At 42.9% G+C, this 19,737-nt stretch overlaps 1 protein-coding gene across 1 annotated transcript in view; it reads left to right on the top strand.

Moving 5' to 3' along the window:
* The window catches only part of si:dkey-246g23.2 (solute carrier family 66 member 2), a 71,528-nt gene that overhangs the window by 44,200 nt on the left and 7,591 nt on the right, over positions 1-19,737 (top strand). The gene's annotated exons all lie outside the window — the stretch shown is intronic.

Raw genomic sequence — 19,737 nt, forward strand, 5'->3', positions numbered from 1 at the left:
ACAAAAATTGGAAACGTTGGGCTGTCCCCTTTGGTGTCAGGTGTCATGGCGGGCAATACGATGAGAAGGCCAAAAATCGGTTTCACGCCATCATGAAACCAGTTTGTAATTGTCCGCTCCACCCTTCAATGGTGGGCTACATTTCCAACTGCTGGATATCAGGGACGCCATTTAAATATATCTGCATATTATTGTAAGCCCTGCTTGCTGAATCATCTCTCCTCCCCCCCCCCCCACCCCACCATGCTGAATCATCCAGGCACATCAGTGAACAAATAAACATAAGCAACATGCACATGGCAAGCTGCACTTCACTCAGGACATTGAGGCTTGTTTGCTTATCTAGCTTCGTCATCAGCGCCAGGCTTCGCAGACAGCACCATAGCACTTTTAGGGGGACTCGCAGGCAGGTCTGTACTTATGAGACTAACTGTAAGGTGGGAGTGGCTTTTCAATTGTTGCAGGGCTAGGGCTTGCTTTAGGCAGAGGCTGAAGTGGCCTCAGGCAAGGGAAGAAGCTGCAGGGCCAGGGCATTACTGGGGCAGATGGGTATCCCAGGGTGTGGGTGTGGGGACAAATGTTAGTCTGTGCAAGTGGCCTCAAGAGGATGAGGTCTGAGGAGGCAATCTCCAGAGGAGATCATGCCAGATGGAGATGTGAGGGTGTTTGTGAGAGAGTGAGTGGTGATGTCACTTGAGCTGGCAGTGAGTGATGTGCCAATGAATGTGTGATGGCCTTGTGAATGTGTAAGTTTAGAGTGATTGCCTTAGCCTGGCGACATCGATGATTCATCCCCTTTCTGCACTGGATGGTGAACCATTTCTGTACAGCGTTGACACTGACCACCTCTGCCACCACCTCCTAAGCTGGAGTGGTGAGACTGGTGGGCCTCCTGTGGCCAGAGCAGGAGGGGTGTACATCATGGTGGGCTCCAACAGTGTCCAGAATGCGTTCAAGGAATGGGTCAATGAATCGGAGGGGCTACAGTCTTCTTGTCTTTCGGGGCCATGTCCTCCATGCAGCAGTCCTGGGCTGGAAGCACTGGGAGGTGTGCTCATGGCTGCGCTTTAAGTATGGCACCCGGCATGGAGAAGTGGTGAGGGGACGGCATGGCAGGCAAATCAGATGCTGCTCCCCATCGAAACAGCGTGTTTCCCAGAAATGCATGATTAATGAGGCAGGATTGAGATGATACGATGCGAAAACACGCCATTGTGGCCAGCAGGTAAAACGTCCTTTTCCCCGCCCGCTACCGCACTTGTCTGGGATGATTCTGCCCGTTGTTAACTATGATGAGGATAGTCCTGAGCTTCAAAAGGACATAGACATGTTAGTGGATTGGGCAGAAAAGTGGCAAACGAAGTTCAATGCAGAGAAGTGTGAGGTGATTCATTTTGGCAGGAAGAATATGGAAAGACAGTATAAAATAAAGGGAGAAACTCTAAAGGAGGTGCAGGAACAGAGGGACCTCAGTGTACATGTATATAAGTCATTAAATATGGCAGGGCATGTTGAGAGAGTAATTAATAAAGTATATAGTATCTTAGGCTTTATTAATAGGGACATTGAGTACAAGATTAAGGAGGTCATGTTAAACCTGTATAAGACACTGGTTAGGCCTGATTTGGAGTACTGCGTCCAGTTCTGGACGCCATACGTAAGGAAGGATGTGAAGACGTTGGAGAGAACACAAAGGAGATTCACAAGAATGGTTCCCGGGATGAAGAACTGTAACTATGAGGATAGATTGGAGAGGTTGGATCTGTTTTCCTTGGAGAAAAGAAGGCGGAGAGGAGACTTGATAGAGGTATTAAAGATCCTGAGCTGTATGGACAGGGTAAATAGTGAGAAACTGTTCCCACTAAAGAGAGCATCAAGAACTAGAGGGGACAGATTCAAAATAATTGGCAAAAGGAGTAAATGTGATGTAAAGGTGAGTTCTTAGAATGTGGAGAGTGGAAGCTCTCGCGAGACAAACAAAGTTTGTGGGACTGGTTGGTTCATAGTGTGATAAGTGTCTGGGTGGGTTGTTGAGAAATCCACAGAATCTGCTTTGGCCACACCTGTCATTTACTTTGGAGTGCGGTGTGTCTGACCACAGTTTGCCAGTTGATTCACAAGCATTGCATACTTACTCTGAATATTAGAGCATAAGGTAGATATGGTAAATTGTTTTATCTTTTTGAATTTGTTTGTGTCTGTAAAGGTAAAGCAGGGGTGAAGAAATAGTCAATATTTGAATCATGTTCTTGAGTTTGTATTGAAATGTTTCCAACCTTTTTGTCTGGTGTTATTAAAGTTCGTTTTCTTTGTGTTAAAATTCATCAGCAGACTCCTGTGAATTTGCTCAATAATTTAGCCCCATGGTTTCTGAAAAAAAAACAAAGTTAGGATCTACCAAGCCAGCTTTCACTCTGGGATCTGACTTGTCCAGTATTAACATGAACTGGAATCGTAACAGCTTGACTAATTTCAAATACACAGTTAACATACTTCTGATAAAAACAAGTTATTGAAGTGCACACTAAGGCATGAGATATCTTTAGGTGTCTTTTCTGGCTTTCCTAAGACATAGCCTCTGAGCCATTAGTTCAGTCAATTATGTGAGACATCTATCGTACAGTTGTTTCTGCCCGTACCTTGTTCATTTTGTGATTTAAAAAAAGTCTCATTCGAAATGTAGTTCAGTGTTAGGATTTGGTCTGCCAACAGCTAGTTTCATTCTAAATTAACAGCAGTCTACCACGGTGCAGTGTTTCATCATTACTAAAGAACGGAGACCATTCAATTGTAAGTAGGTCAAAATAAATTAAGATTCTTTCTTGCAACCTTCCCAAATTACGTACTTCTAGAATAGATCCCCATCCAAACCCCCAATGCTTCTCCAAAGATTCAAGTGATTACTTGAAATCAGGTATAACTTATTTAATACTTCTTAAAATACCTTATTTACCAAAATCATTTGAACACAAAACACATTACTCCTAAGTGTAAAGTGTAACCTTCAATGCTCCAGATGCACTTTTTTTGCTAAGTCTGCATGTGGGATTTACTTATATTCGCTGTGTCTAATAACTTACATTTGATTTTTTGGTAGGGTCAAAACGTTGTAATTATAAATAATGTGCTATTTTCCTTTATTTGTTGAATAACTGAACTTTGTACTTAGTTTAATCAAAACAACGCTTGTTCTAATTTTATTTTACACATCCTTTATGAGGCACAAATCTGATCCCTTGAATCATTGTGGTCAAATGCTAAAATGATTAATTTTTTGCATAATTAACTTTATTCAACAGCTCATCCATGATCAATTAAAAGAGTTGAAAATCTAACTATGTAAGCTCATTCCTTTGTGTAAAAACAAAACAAATGTTTCCTGGTTTAGAAGATTAGTGATTTGTTCCTGTCAGTGGTTCCTTCCTAATTAATGCCTTATTGTAACACTATAACACATCATTATGGAGACACTCTGAGTGAAATATTTAATTCATATTCTGATTGCTCCTTTGGATGATAAAAAATACAGCAACACAGACCAAAGAGACTATGAAATGCTCCTTGTGCCCTGACCAATATTTTTGCAGAAATTGCACCCCCCATCCCCATCAATATTCTTATTCTCACTAAGTAGTTGTAATGTTCAGGAAACTATAGGCCAGTTAGCTTAATGTCTGTCATGGGGAAGGTGTTAGTCGATCATTAAAGAGGTTATAGCTGGGCACTTACAAAAACAAAAGGGAATCAGAAAGAGTCAGCATGGTTTAGTGAAAGGGAAATTATGTTCAACCAATTTATTAGAGTTCTTTGAAGGACTACCATGTGCTGTGCATAAGCAGGAGCTTGCAGATGTACTGCACTTGGATTTCCAGAAGGCATTTGATAAGATGCCACATCAAAGCTTATTGGGGAAAATAAAAGCTCATGGTATAGGGGTAATATATTAACCTGGATAGAGGATTGGATGGTTGGCAGAAAACGGAGTATGCATCAATAGGTCTTTGTCTGATAGGCAGGATGTGACGAATGCAGACCCGCAGGGGTTTGTGCTGGGGCCTCAACATTTTATAATTTGCATCAATGACTTAGATGAGGGGAGTGAAGGCATAGTAGCTAAGTTTGCAGATGACACAAAGATAAGTTAGAAAGTTTGTTGTGAAGAAGAGATAAGGAATTTGCAGACGGAAATAGATAAAGAGGGCAAAAATCTGGCAGATGGGGTATAATGTGGGAAAGTGTGAGGCTGTCCACTTTGGCAGGAAGAATAAAAATGCAGAGTATTATTTAAAGGGAGAACGACTAGAATTCAGAGGGATCTGGGTGTTCTCGTGTAAGAGTCACAAAAAGTTAGTATGCAGATACAGCATACAATCAAGAAGACTAATGGAATGCCATCCTTTATTACGAGAGGAATTGGACATAAAAGTAAAGATGTTATGCTTCAGTTGTACAGGACATTGGTGAGACCGCATCTCGAATATTGTGCAGTTTTGGTCTCCTTATTTAAGAAAGGATGTAAATATGTTGGAGGCAGTTCAGAGGAGGTTTACTAGATTGATACCTGGAATGAGCAGGTTGTCTTATGAGGATAGTTTAGACATGCTGGACTTGTTTAGAAGAGTGAGGGGGTGACCTGATTGAGGTATATTAGATTCTGAATGGCCTTGACAAGGTGGAAAGGATGTTTCCTCTTGTGGGTGAGTCTAGAACTAGGGGGGAATGCTTTAAAATTAGGGGTCACCCCTTTAGGAAAGAGATGAGGAGATTGTTTTTCTCTCAGAGGGTTTTGTGACAATGGAACTGTGCCTCAGAAGGCAGTGCAAGTGGGGTCACTGAATATTTTGAAGGCAGTGGTAGACAGATTCTTGTTAGGCATGGGAATCAAGGTTAATCGGGGGTAGATGGGGATGCAGAACTCAAAATACAAATAGATCAGCCATGATTTTATTGAAGGGCAGAGCAGGTCAAGGAGCCGAATGGCCTACTTCTGCTCCTATTTTGTATGTTCTAGATTTTCTAAGATGTTATAATGTTTACTGATTACCTGCGATAATATGTTTTAATTCTAGCCATGTTTTAGTTACTTATTCGTGACAAATATAGTGGGCCAAAGTTTTGCAGTAGTAATGATGGTGAAACAGTCAGTGTTCACCATCTTAACCCCACTTGGAGTGACAGCAGTTTTGGGAGTCTGCAAATTTACTGAATCTGCTGCTCTGTCAGGCGTATGGTGCAGGTTCTCATAGGCTGAACTTTCCAGACTAAACATGATTTGACAAAAGTTTCCACTTTGTGTCAGACATGCTGTAAAAACCCTTGAAAAAGTTGCAACCTATCGAATGAGGTGCAACTGGATTTTTAATGCCATACTAACTTCATAGGGAGAATTTTCTCCCCGTCCTGGGGGGGGGTTGGGTGCGGGTGGGCGCGCAGCCGATCTCCGCCCTCGATTGGCTGCATGCCGCCATTTTATGTAGGCGGGCCAATTAAGGCCCAGCCAGCGTGACGCGCGGCTGGAAGTGCTAAGCCCTCCCTCTGTGGGCAGGGGGAGGAGGCTGAGTTGGGGCCTGCGCTCTTTTGTGCATGCACATGAAAGAGCGCAGAAATCTCCCTGAGGCAGATCAGTTTGATTTTTAAAAAAATTTTAACAAAGAACAAAAAAAAAAATTCAAGACATGTCCCCTCATGCGACAGTGCTGCATGAGCTGGGACATGTCAATGAATTTTATGTTAAAATTTTATTAAACTTTAAAAACCTTCATAGAACCTCATGCCGCCCGTGGATGAGGTTTCATGATAAATGTGAAGGCCGCCTGGGCTCTTCGCCTGCCCGCCAACCTTGAGTTGGACGGGCAGCTCAGTTAAGTATTTTAATTGATGTTTAAATGGCCTTAATAGGCCTTTGACAATTCAGCGGGCGTGCAGCCAACTCCGGTGCGCGTCCGCTGAATTGAATATCTGAATGACGCGCAGTGACGTCGGGACACACGCCCGACTTCACCGCATGTCGATGAGCGGGGCCTGCCCCCACTTGCCAACCCGAAGATTCTGCCCCATAACTATTGTTAGGCACCCTCACTGGCCCTGAAAAGCTTGTTTTATTTTTGTGGAAAGTCAAAGTTCTCCATAATCATTAAAAAAATCCATTATTTTTAATAAAAAATATATTTTTCCTCTTTTAAAAATCTTTATCTTCATTTTAACTTCTGACTTAATCCAATCATAAACTTTAATTTGCTATGCGAAATTTTAAATTAGAACTGAAGGATATTAAGCGCTTTTTAACTTCCTGGTTTGCTTTGCATGAATATTTCAATGTGATTGGCTGCTTGCTGCCACGCCAAAAGATCCCTATTTTTCATTCATTCATAGGATGTGGGCATCACTGGCTAAGCCAGCATTTATTGCCCATCCCTAATTACCCTTGAGAAGATCGTGGTGAGCTGCCTTCTTGAACTGCTGCAGTCCACGTGGTAGCTTGGTATCATCAGGAAGGGAGTAAACCATGCACAGAGAACACTAGATCTTTGTAGATGGCTTTCTTTGAGGTCAGTGGCGAGCATTCTTGCTTCACTGCTGACTGCAAAATGCAGGCCAGGATAATTTTATTTTGGGGATAGGGATCTTGGTGGTCATCAGTTCTGGGAAATGGAATATTTGTATATATTTTTCTCCCACTGCTGGAAGCATTCACAACTCAGGATTTAAAATACTGGTGAAAGATTAGATGTGGAATAAAAATTCTACACTACTGCAACCAAGTTACCCAGCCTTAATCTCAATTGAACACCATTAATGTCTACATGGCGACAATATCTGTTTCCAACATCAGAACTAATGTCATCTTGATGAATGATACAGCCGGTTATTTTCCAAGATGGGCAATTTTATACATGACTCTTGTGCATGACAGGGAATGGTGGGAAACTGCCAAACCTTCGCATAGCACAGTGTATGCCCAAGCTGAAGCCTATTAGGCCTTTAATCCAGAATTGAAGCCCAGATTTATTTATGCTCTTATACCCTGTTTGGAATTTATATGTATAGAGATTTGAAAATAATGACTACTTACACCTCGATGATGATCATTATGTACAGAGGCATTTCAGAATGTATTAAAGAATGGTGGATAGCAAATGGATCCAAGTTTGGAACACTTGAAGAAGGGAGAGGAAAGGGTCGAGTGGGGTGCGGGTGAAGAGTACAGTTGAAGATTACAATGTTAATGATGTCTTTAAAAACATTAAAAGGCTGGAAAGTAGAGAAAATGAAGGAAGAAGTTTCAGAGAATGAGGAGAGGGCATCTGAAGGAGGGACCCCAGTAATGGAGTGGTGAGATTAGGGAATGAGAAACAGGCTTGTGTTGGAGGACCAGAGGATTTCCACTGTCACATAGAACTGGAGGAAATCACAGGGGCAAGGAAGACAAGGCCATGGAGGGATTTTAAAGTGAAGGCTCCAAACTTAAAGTTAATTCTATCAGTCATGGGCTTGATGAGGACAAAGTAAATGGTAGTGTGGGTCCTAGTGGGGTGAATGCAGCATTCTGTACAACTTATGGTTTAAGAACAATGGAAGAAGGGAGACAATTATGCTGATCTGTCACTGACAGAGACCTGATAGGATGCAGAGGCAAAAGGTCAGAAATGATGTTGACATTTGCAGGCATGTTATATTCTACTATGGGGTTGCTTTGCTCGCAAACTGCTTGCATGCTCGTCTGTCAGCAGGTGAGCTGATTACAATATACTGCAAACGCAGAGGCCAATATGAAATGAAGCACGTGCTATTTATTTACACAAACACCAAAGTATTAACATGATGTGCACTTATCCAATCAAACCCTACTCTAGACCAACATTAACATGGTAGCCCACGCTACACAACTATTGGGTCTTACAGTCACGTGGCAAATCCGCTCATATTCTCTTACAGGTGTATTACACCTCAGGTTACCACATACTTCCCCCTTTACTTGAAATTACATTTTACAATATATTAACTACTTATATAAATAAACTATTTACAAATTCAGTTTCTCAGGAGGCTTTTTCAAATGTGTCAACCATCGTAGTTCTACGACTTCACATGGTTTATCTGAGGCCTCCCTCTCAGGAGTTATCTGTCCACTAGGCTCCTCAGTAGGAACCTGTAAGTTTGCATCTTCGACTTTCTCAGGCTCAACAGGTCCTACAAGTACCTCCAAAGCAAGAGGGGTTCCTTCTATCTGTGGTGTCAAGTCCAATGGGAATTTTTGGTGCACCTTTTCTTGTGGATCTGTTTCCCTTTTCCTGAGGTGATCTACATGTCTCCTGATTATCCGACCTTCAACCGATATGTGGTAGACAGGGATCCTGTCACTGCATGGACTTCACCTGATAGGCATTTGAGCCCACCTCCAAAATTCTTTGCAAAAACTGCTTCTCCTACAGTGAAGTTTCTTTCACAACTGTGGTAATTGTGTTCATTTTTTTGGGCCTCCTGACCTCTCTCTACCATCCCCCCTAAATTCGGCCTTATGAGTCTCAAATGTGTCATGAGACGTCTCTTCATTAATAACTCTGCAGGGGCAATACCAGTGGTCATATGTGGTGTAGTCCTATAGCTGATCAGGAAACGTGATAACTTCATTGCTGCAGGGTCCACATCTAGTTTTTTCATTCGGCCTTGAAGATTTGGACTGCTCTCTCAGCCATCCCATTGGATGCAGGGTGGTATGGCGAGGTCTTGACATGTGTTATGCCATTGAGACTTGTAAACCTTTGGAATTCCCCATTAGTGAATGCCGTTCCATTATCAGACACTATTATGTCTGGTAAACAGTGGTATTGCGAGACTCTGACACAATCTGTCTATGGTGGCGGCAGATGTGGGTGATCGCACCTCGTATACATCCATCCATTTGGAATAGGAATCGATAAGTAAGAGGAACATTGTGCCCAAAAAAAGGCCCCACGTAGCAACATGGAGGCAGATCCATGGCCTTCCTGGCCATTCTCAAAGATGTAGTGGAGCAGAAGGAGGCACTTTCTGCACCTGTTGGCAATGCATGCAGCTCTTGACCATGTTTTTGATTTCAGTGTCCATCCCTGGCCACCATAAGAGGCTGCACACCAACATTTTCATTCTAGAAATGCCGGGGTGAGCGCTATGCAATTCTATCAATAATGAATGTCTTCCTCTGGGAGGCACAATGATCCTCGCTCCCCACAGTAAGATGCTAACCTGGCAAGTGAGCTCATATCTCTTGTTAAAATAGGGCTTCATTTCCTCCTACTTTGGCTTGTTAGGCCATCCCTGTAGGACTTGTTCCCTGATGTCAGACAAAACTGGTTCGTGGTCTGTCCATTCTCTGGCCTGTTTGGCATTCACTGGTGATGAATCCAGAAAGTTTAATAATAAGACAAGTTCTTGAGGGACGGGGACGCTCACATTGCTGTCCTTTAGAGGTAATCAGCTCAACACGTTGGCATTGGCAATCTGGCTTCCTGGCCAGCGAATAGAAGTATATTCATAAGCAGCTAGAGTCAGTGTCCACCTTTGGATGCGTGTTGAGGCAATTGCGGGTATTGCCTTATCTTCCCCAAACAAGCCTAGTAGTGGCTTGTGATCGGATACGATGGTGAAGTGGTGACCATGGATGTATTGGTGGAATTTCTTAACACCAAATAGAATGGGTAAAGCCTTCTTTCTCTATTTGTATCATCATTCTGCCACACTGAGTATTCTTGAGACGTAGCCAATGGGCCATTCGGAACCATTCGCTATCCGGTGGGAGAGTACTGCCCTTACTCCGTAAGGGGATGCATCGTATGTTAAAATCAATTCTTTCATTGGGTCGAAATGTACCAACAGGGCCAATGAATGTAGTAACTACTTTACTGCCGTAAAAGTCTGTTGTTGTGGGGCTTGCCAAGTCCACTTGTGGTTTTTCTTGAGTAACCTGTGTAATGGAGCCAGTACTGTTGACAAATTTGGGAGAAAACAACCATAGTAGTTAACCATTCGCAAGAAGGACTTGAGTTCTGTGGCATTTTTTGGGGCTGTGCCTCACAAATAGCTCTCACCTTGTCTTCTACTGGGTGAGGGCCCTGCAAGTCAACCCAGGCAAATCACTTCTTTTGCTTGGAAGATACACTTTTCCCTTTTCAAATGTACTGCAGCTTGTCAGAAGCACTTCAATACCTCTTCCAAGTTAGCCAGGTGTTCTTCATCAGTTAGTCCTGTTACTAGGACATCATCGAGATAAACTACCACATGGGAAACACCTTGAAGTAAACTTTCCATGGTCTGTTGGAAAAGGGCACAAGCCGATGAGATGCCGAAGGATAACGTGCTATACTGGTATAACCCCCTATGTGTGTTGATAGTCACAAAATCCTGAGAGGCCTTTTCTAAGCGTGGCTCACGTCCAGTTTCATAATGCAGTTCCCCCTGCCAGCTTGGAGTACAAGTCATCAATTTTTGGTATAGGTTGCTTATCAAGACTGGGCACTTTAACGGTCAACTTGTAGTCCCCGCATATTCGCACACTCTGGTCAGGCTTTAGTACTGGAACTATGGGCGCTGCCCATTTGGGAAAATTGTACAGGTTGTAAGACTCCCAACCTTTCCAGCCTGTCCAATTCTATATCCACTTTTTCTCGTAATGCATAAGGGACTGGCCTCGCCTTCAAATATCTGGGGGTTCCTTCAGGATCCACATGGATTTCAGTTTGCAGCCCCTGAATCTTCCCGAGCTCTTCCCTGAAGACAGAGGCATATTTCTGTAATAATTCTTGCAGATCTTTCATTCTGAGTTGAAAAATCTCAGTCTAATCCAACTTTAGTTCCTTAAGCCAGTTCCGACCAAGTAGAATTGGACCATCCCCTGCTACCACTATCAGGAGTAGTTTAGCAGACTGGCTTCCATATTGTATTGGAACTTGCATATACCTTTTACTCATATGTCTTCGTCAATATATGTCTTTAATCTGGCATCTGAGTTTTCAGCTTTAGTGAGTGGTCTCCTCCATTCAGATACTTAAATGTATGTTCCCCTCTGACATTCATGGATGTGCCTGTATCCACCTCCATTCGAATGGTTTTTCTTTTGACTTCTACTGTCATGTTGACTGGCCCTGTTTTATCCATTTTTAAGTTGTGTAGCAAGTAGAAATCTGACTCTGTTTCTTCTGGTTCCTCCATTATATAAATTTCACGACTTCAGCCTTTTTGTTTGAAATTTTGCCTCAATCTTTCTTTACAATATCACATAATGTGCCCATTGCAATGCCAGTAGAAACACTCGGTTCTCTTGAATTGTTGTTCATTTGTAGGCTGTTTGGTTCCAATTCTGTTCTTATTAATGTGGTTTTTATCCATTAAACAATTGTTTTTTTACTGTTCTGTTAATGGCGGCTGTTTCCAGCTTTTCCACCGAGCCCTGCGCTTCCGCGCCATTTCTAGCTGGTGCCTCCCTCCCGATGTGAAGAACGGCGCCATTTTGAGCTCCCTTCATTTCTTCTGAGTCCCTGACCGAGCGTTCCATTGCGAGCTCCAACTCCAGCGCCTTGCTGAAATCTAAATTTGTTTCTGACAATCTTTTTTAAATGGCATCCTCGTTAATTCCACACACAAATCAGGCTCTTAACATGTCATTAATCAATGTTCCAAACTCACAGTGCTCTGTCAATTGTCTTAAGGCCACTACGTAGCAAGTGACTGTCTCTCCAGGGGCACGACACCTCGAGTTGAATTTAAAACGTTGCGTTGTTACCAAGGGTTTCGGTCAAAAGCAGCTTTTCACTAGATTCACCAACTCATCAAAGCTCTTGGAATCTAGGGTATTGGGTGCCATTAGACTACAAATTAGGCCGAACGTCTGTGGTAAACGGGCAGAATTTTTTGTCCCTCGGGCAGGCGCCGAGCCGAACAGGAGTGAAATAATCCACGATGACGTTGGCCGGAAGCCCCAACATCATCGCTCACTCTCGCGATCTTTCGGTCGGTGGGCGCGCGCGAGTGGCAGCAGTGCGTCTGCCGACAACTAAGAGGCCTATTAAGGCCCTTAAGTAATTAATTAAGCTGCATTTTTTGCTGCCCACTCAGCTATTCGGTTGGCGGGCGGGAGCATAGGCTAGGCAGCCTTTGCATTTATAACAAAACCTCATCCATGGGCGGGATGAGGTTTCCAACGGCTATTGAAAAAAAAAGTTTAAAAATTTTAACATCCTTTTTTACCTCTGACTTAGTCACATGTGGGGACGTGTTTATACCATACGTAAAAGGATTATTTTTCATTTTAAAATCCTTCGGCTCCCTGAGGCAGTTCTGTGCCTTCGGGGACCTGTCAGTGCACACTTCCCCCTTGCATGCGCACACTTCAACGCTCGCGCTCTTCCCGCCCCCATCCTGGCAGCGCTGAGGTTCTTAGCGCACCTTTCATGCTGGCTGGCTGTTAACTAGCCAGCCAGCGTGACATTGCGGCCAGAGCCCGATTGCGGTCAGCCTCACGGCCGTTCCCAGGCCCGCCTGCCACACCCGGCCAATGAGGAGAAAATCCTCCCCTATGTTAAAGAAAACCAGGGGTTTGCACAAATGGCCTAATGTACTTGAGTTACTGTTGGTGCCGGCTTCCCAGCGCACTCACATTTTCACCACTCTTAACCCTCCCACCTGCACCCAAACCCACGCACTCCCCCAAGTTAAAATTCCCCTCCGCTTTTAATTCAGAATTTTGCAGGAGGTGGAAATACAAACCCTAAATTAGCCTGACATTTGTTCATTAAATGTAAACTGAATGTACTAAATTTTCAGTTATCTAACCCAGACTAATGATCTACTTGGAAGTGTAAGGAGCCCAGGGAATATTAAGTTACTTATAAAGTACTACAGATGAAACATCAATAATTTCCATTGATTTGCTCATTTCTAGTGACTGAAATAAAACAATTCAATTATATAGCAAGTCTGGTTCTTCATTCTTTGCTGAACTATCACTGGAAAAGATTATGCATTATCAGTGCCACTTTAAAGAGAATATTTTTAACAGGTTTTACTTTATTTCTTTCCTCTCCCACAGTAGCACTTGCATCCACAAGTCAGCCTTCTGAAACTAAGCTATGCGGCACTGCTTTTCTAAGTTCCGAAAGCCCTTTTGCACTTAGTGACACCTATTTCAGATTTTTTTGTGGCCTTTGGATTTCATAAATATCGTTAGGGTAAACCGAGGTTTTTTTGACCTGTAGAACTATGCTAACAATTGATAAGGTGGCTTACCACCAGCTCCTCAAGGGCGATCAAGAATAGGCTTTGCCAGTGTTGCCCACGATCCGTGGATGAATGAAAAATGTATTGGCCTTGCATGGAAGCTCTTCAAGGTCTGAAATCCCAGAAGTAGCAATGAATTTACATGGCAGGTGCGTAGCACACAGAACCAAGTGAAGCAGCCAAGGGGACAGAAGTCAGACACACATTCAAGGCGGTAATCAAAGTAGGGGTTCAGAGTTCATAATTTGCAAGACAGAAGCTCAGATTACAGCTTTGTAAACAGCCCTTAGTGTGTTCTGTTTTGATTTTCTATTGTGTGTGTTATTTTATTGGTCCGTTTTTGTGCCAACCCATCAATGCAGTCGTCAACTGTTAATCTCCTTCATACCCATACATGATATATTGCACACGGAAATACCTATTTTTAATATTATTACTGCATTCCTTAGTACCTTTATTCCTTATTGCAATGCAATCACCTGCTCCTCCAATCAGTTAAAATTGCCCAGGTTACCTGGCTGCATTGAGAGATGCCAGCAGCTGACTGTTTCTAATTTTAAGCGACTCAACTGATGTCATCAGGACACAATTGCAATTTTAACTGTCTCGAGTTGGAAGTCTAAGTGAGCTACCTACTAAGTGAAGATAGCAGGGAAGATTAGAGCCAAAGAAAGGCCCAAAATATTATTAGGACATTTTTTCTTTGCTTTCCTTGTGGACCCAGAGGGGTAGGGGTATTCCTCCTGACAAGGAAAGCTTCGGCTCCCCCTACCACACATTTGTACCCTCCCCCTATTCCACCCCTCCCAGGCCTGGTCACTGGGATACTTCCAGCAGCCATTTCTGTCATCTGCCTGGCCTCAGTAAGCAGAAAACTGCATCAACGCCAGTTCAAAATTGTCAAAAAACAGTACCTTTGGCACCAGCACCACTGCAGTTCCATGTTCAGGAATGCAAGACCAGTTCAACCAGTACCCCAAGTTATTTTCCAATTTTACTGGTTTTTTCCCTTCTGTTGATTTTTTTTTTTTGTTGCTTCCCTTTATGTTGCCAGCCAGAATGGGCATGAAATTCAGTTGGCAGGATTTAAATGAGACTCGGGTGTTAACAATTCAGGCTGCGTTTCTGATGCAGAATAGAAACATAGAAAATAGGAACCAGAATAAGTCATTCTCCCCTTCAAGCCTGGTCCGCCATTCAATGTGATCATGGCTGATCCTCTATTTCAACACTGTACTCCCGCTCCCTCCCCATAGCCCTTGATGCCTTAAGAGTCTAGAAATCTATCTATTCCCTTCTTAAATATATTCCGTTACCTGGCTTCCACAGAATGCTGTGGTAGAGAATCCCACAGGTTCACCACCCTCAGAGTGAAGAAGCGTCTCCTCATCTCAATCCTAAATGGCCTACTCCATATCCTGAGACTGTGACCCCTTGCTCTAGACCTCCCAGTCAGAGGAAAGAGACCAAAACTGCACACAGTACTCCAGGTTTGGTCTCACGAAAGCCCTGTGCAACTGAAGCAAGACATCCTTGCTCCTACGCTCAAATCCTCACGCAGTGAAGGCTAACATATCATTTTCCACCTTAACTGCTTGTTGCACCTGCATGCTTGCTTTCAGTGATTGCTGTACAAGGACACCCAGGTCCTTTTATACATCAACATTTCCCAATCTATCACCATTTAAATAATACTCTGCCACTCAGTTTTTCTTACTGAAGTGGATAACTTCGCACTTAACCACATTATACTGCATCTTCCACGTGTTTGCCCACTCACTCAATTTGTCTAAACTGCCTTGAAGACTCTTAACATCCTCCTCAGGACCACGCATATTCCCACCAAGTTCCATGTTATCAGCAAACTTGGAAATATTACATTTGGTTGCTTCATTCAAATTATTGATATATATTGTAAATAGCTGGGGCCCAAGCACTGATCTCTGCAGTACCCCACTAGTCACCGTCTGCCACTCTGAAAAAGACCCATTTATTCCTACTTTCTGTTTTCTGTTAACCAATTCACATGCCAATATATTACCTCCAATTCCACGTGCTTTAATTTTGCACACTAACATCTTATGTGGGACTTTTATCAAAAGCTTTCTGAAAATTCAAACACACCACACCCACTGGCTCTCCCTTTTCTATTCTGCTAGTTATGTCCTCAAAAAGCTCCAGTAGATTTGCCAAACATAATTTCGCTTTCATAAATCCATGTTGACATTGTCTAATCCCATTCATATTTTCTAAATGTCTTGTTATCACATCTTTTATAATAGACTCTAGTATTTTTCCGACTACTGATGTTAGGCTAACTGGTTCGTAATTCCCTCTTTTCTCTCTCCTTTTTAAATAGTGGGCTCACATTTGCCACCCTCCAATCTGCCAGGACTGTTCCAGAATCTACAGAATTCTGGAAGATGACAACCAACACATCCACTATTTCCATGGCCAACTCCTTTAGCACCCTGGGATGTCGATTATGAGGCCCCAGCGATTTATCGGCTCTGCCTCATTAATTTCTCTTGCACTTTTTTTTTTAGTAATACTAATTTCTTTCAATTCCTCCTTCTCACTAAACCCTTGGTACCCTAGTATTTCTTGGGAAGTTATATGTCTCTTTCTCCTTGAAGACAGAGCTAAAGTAGTTGCTTAATTGCTCTGCCATTTCTTTGTTCTCTATTATAAATTCTGATGTCTCAGACTGTAAGAGACCTACATTTGTCTTCACTAATCTTTTTCTTTTTACAGTTGAGTTTCCAACCTGCCATCGCCCACTGAAAACGGGTCTGGAGATAAAATTAAGCCATTATTGATTTTGAAAAAACTCTTTAATGTCTCATCAAAGTTGCCATCACGTTTTTATTCTACCACTGTCCATGGGTTAAAGATATACTTGAAGGCTTTGTTTTACTGTTTGATGTCCACAATAAGTCTGATGTTGAATCAGGATTAAAGTGCTAAATTGGCTCCAGAAAAATAAAGCTGCACTCTGCTACTGCCTTTGTATAAATGATGGTCAAACACCGTCATACAAATGCACTGCTGCACTTGTTGCTAACGTGGTGAAATGTTAAACCAAATTTGTCTGCCCAGGTGATACCAATGGTGCCTTTTGAATAAGAGCAGGGAGTTCTCCATGGGAAGGATTTTGCCCTCGCCGGGCAGGCTCATTAGGAGCGGTCAGGAAGCTGATGGCTGCCCGCGATCAAGGCCGGACCGCGATTTCACACTAGTGGATCAGTTAAGGTCTGCCCAACATGAAATGTGCGCTGCAGTGCACAGCACTGCCTGTGTGGAGGGGGGCAGAGGGCAAGTAGGGAACTTTGCGCATATGCATGTGTGCGCAATGGAAAAGCTCCCTGCCTAGGGAGATGAGCATTTCTGAAAATAAGAAATAAAGATTTTTAAAATGTTATGAAACACGTCCCGTTATGTGACTCTGTCACATGAGCAGGGACATGTTATAAATGAAATTTTAACATTTTAATTTAATTTTTATTTGCTGTTGGAAACCTCATCCGCCCGCCAACCGTAAAGTTGGATGGGCAGTGAAAAATTTCTCTTGATTACCTTTTTAATGGCCTTAAGAGGCCTTTTAATTATCAGTGGGCATGCTGCCAATTCCAGCACGCGCCCGCTGACCGAAATATTGCGCAAGTGCGCAATGATCTCAGGACGCTCACCTGACATCATTGCACGTCATTTTACGCTCTGTCGGATCGCCCACCCACCAAGCAAAAAATTCTCCCCCATGTCTCCCATACAACACCACCAAAACAGGTCATTATCACATAACTGTTTGTGGGATTATGCTGTGTGCAAATTAGCTGCTGGATTTACCTCCATTACAACAGTGGCTGCACCTCAAAAGCATTTCATTGATTGTTTAGCCTTTTAGGCATCCTTTTAGGTCATGAAAGGCGGTATACAAACTACAAGTTATTTCCTCTCTCTGATCAATATTGCTGAATGGAAATACAATCCCTTAGCAATTTATCAATATCTTAGTACTATCAGCCATTAGCCTTACATGAACATGTACATATCACACTGTTTTTCAGTGCTTGTGGGAACCTTTGAAACACCACAAATTGTACAATCCTTTTAATGAACAAGTGGGAGACAACTCAAAGAATTGATTTTGCAAGCATTTTTCAGCCTTAACATCATCCCCTTCCATTGTTCATTTGAAATCAAGCCTTCACTTGGCTTCTTTGGTGACTCAATCAGTTCATGCAGTGATTAGCTGAGTCAAAAGGCATGAAAGGTCCTGGATTGATCCCTGCTATGTGCTGAGTTAGCTGATCTCAAATAAAATGGTGCTGGGACACCTCAGTTGCCCTGCTTACAGAAGGGAAAACACGACAGGCTTTCAGTAACCTTTGCAGGAATTGTTTGTGTGTGTGTGTGTGTGTGTGTGTGCGTGCATGCGTGCGTGCGTGTGTGTGTGTGTGAATGAACATTGGTCTTGGTAGTAATGTTTGTCTTGGCAAAGTACCCTTCCAAAATTCACTGGCTGTTTTGGCAAGACATTTTACCCTGGCAAGGCGTCAGTGCCTTTAGGAACAGAGAGAAAGAAATAAACTTTATGGAGAAAAATTGTTACTTTAGATAGCACATAATGAGATATCCTTCAGTAAGCTTTGTATAACCTTTATAATTATCCACTTAATCTAGTAGATTGCTGCTGTATTTGCAAAAGTAATTACCTGTAGTTTGAAATGTTTTATCCACTGGAGTAATGTTGGTGACATTTAAAACCAATTGGGGAATAAACCATAATCCTTGTAAAGTGGGCCTTTGTTTATCACAGATAAAAATACATCCATTGCAAAGATTTTAAGTATGTTATCAATCAAAGTTACTAAAACGTGACTTGGTTACATGTTTATGAAGGTCAAAGGGTCCTCTTTACAAGAAAGCAGATTAGATGGAAGGCATGAAGAAGATCGATACACAGCTCTGGGCAGTTTAGGGAAGACTTAATGTGGCAGAGGATGCCACTGCTGACTGTCAGGGGCATCAGTTTTCGAGGGCTTCTCCCACTCATTTGCCAAAACTTAATTTTCTTGAGTTTTTCGTGACTTTTCCACCACAATCACAGAGCATGGATAGAAGAACCCATGGGGAAATTCACTCTCAGGGTCTCTAATGTTGAATATTCTAATTCAGTGAACCCCCAGTGCTAGATAAATGAGTTCAACAGTAACTCCACTCCAAGATGATCAGCAACCAGTCATTTTTTTTTATAAGTAATTGAAATTCACATAGGATCTTGTGCTGTTAATCGCATCTGCAGGTAGTAAAGAGTAACCTGTGAAATATTCAATTTAAAACTGCAGTTGTTTGTTTGTCGTTGTTACTTTTGCTTCCAAATGCCTCGATTTTAAAATTCTCATCCTTATTTTCAAATCCTTCCATGGCCTCACCCATCCTTATTTCTGTAATCTTCTTGAGGCCCACAACCCTCCACGATAACTGTACTCCTTCAATTTTGGTCTCTTGAACATCCCTGAGTTTAACCGCACCAAGGGTGGCGGCCGTGCCTTCAGCTGCCAAAGCCCTGAGGGCCAGAATTCCCTCTCTAGATCTCTCTATTTTTCTACCTCAAGGTGATGCTTAAAACCTACCTCTTTGACCAAGCTTTTTGTATACACCCTGATATTCCCGGTTGTGGCTCAGTGTTACCCTATTGTTTGATGAGGCTCCTGTGAAGCACTTTGGGATGCTTTATTACGTTAAAGGTACTATAGCCATTTTAATTTTAGCTTATTTCGAAGAGCAATAGTGAACTGAGTTAGTCCAGAGATTGTAACGTTTCTTGTGTAGCAAGAGTGATTGATCATTGTGACTGAGTCATAAGTAGGGCGCCAGACCTGACTATCTGCCTGTGCGCCTTTCTTCTGAATGGAAACCCTCATAGGCCAGGATTTTCCGGTTGGCAGGGGGCAAGCCGGAGTGGCCATGAAACAGACCACCACCCACGATCGGGCTGCCTGGGTGAGTGTGGGGGAGGGGGGCGGTGAGGGAGGAGGGCGAGCGCTGAAGTTTGCGCAAGCGTGCAGGTGCACTCAGTGAAAGCTCCCTGAAGGCACGGAGCTGCCTCAGGGACCTGAAGGTTTTTAAAATAAAGAATTTAAAAATGTTAAGACTCTGTTACATGATCAGGGACCTGTTAGTAATTGGCTTGAAATTTTTTTTTTAATCACTGATGGAAACCTCATCCCCCTCCTTCCCCCCTCCACACATAGATGAGGTTTCGCAAAAAAAAAAAATCAAAATCAGCCGCTGGGCCGAGATTTTCCGGTTGTCGGGCAGGAGCGACCGAAACTATCGCGTGAGAGCGTGATGACATCAGAACGCTCACCCAACATCGTCGCCTGTCATTTTATGCTCGTTCGGGTCGGGTGCATCCCGACGAGCGAAATATTCTGCACACACAGTAGTAAACGTAGTGAGCATAGGTGGAAGGTCTGTTTT

Source organism: Carcharodon carcharias, chromosome 7 (genome assembly GCF_017639515.1).
Source record: "Carcharodon carcharias isolate sCarCar2 chromosome 7, sCarCar2.pri, whole genome shotgun sequence".
Taxonomy (NCBI): Eukaryota; Metazoa; Chordata; class Chondrichthyes; order Lamniformes; family Lamnidae; genus Carcharodon; species Carcharodon carcharias.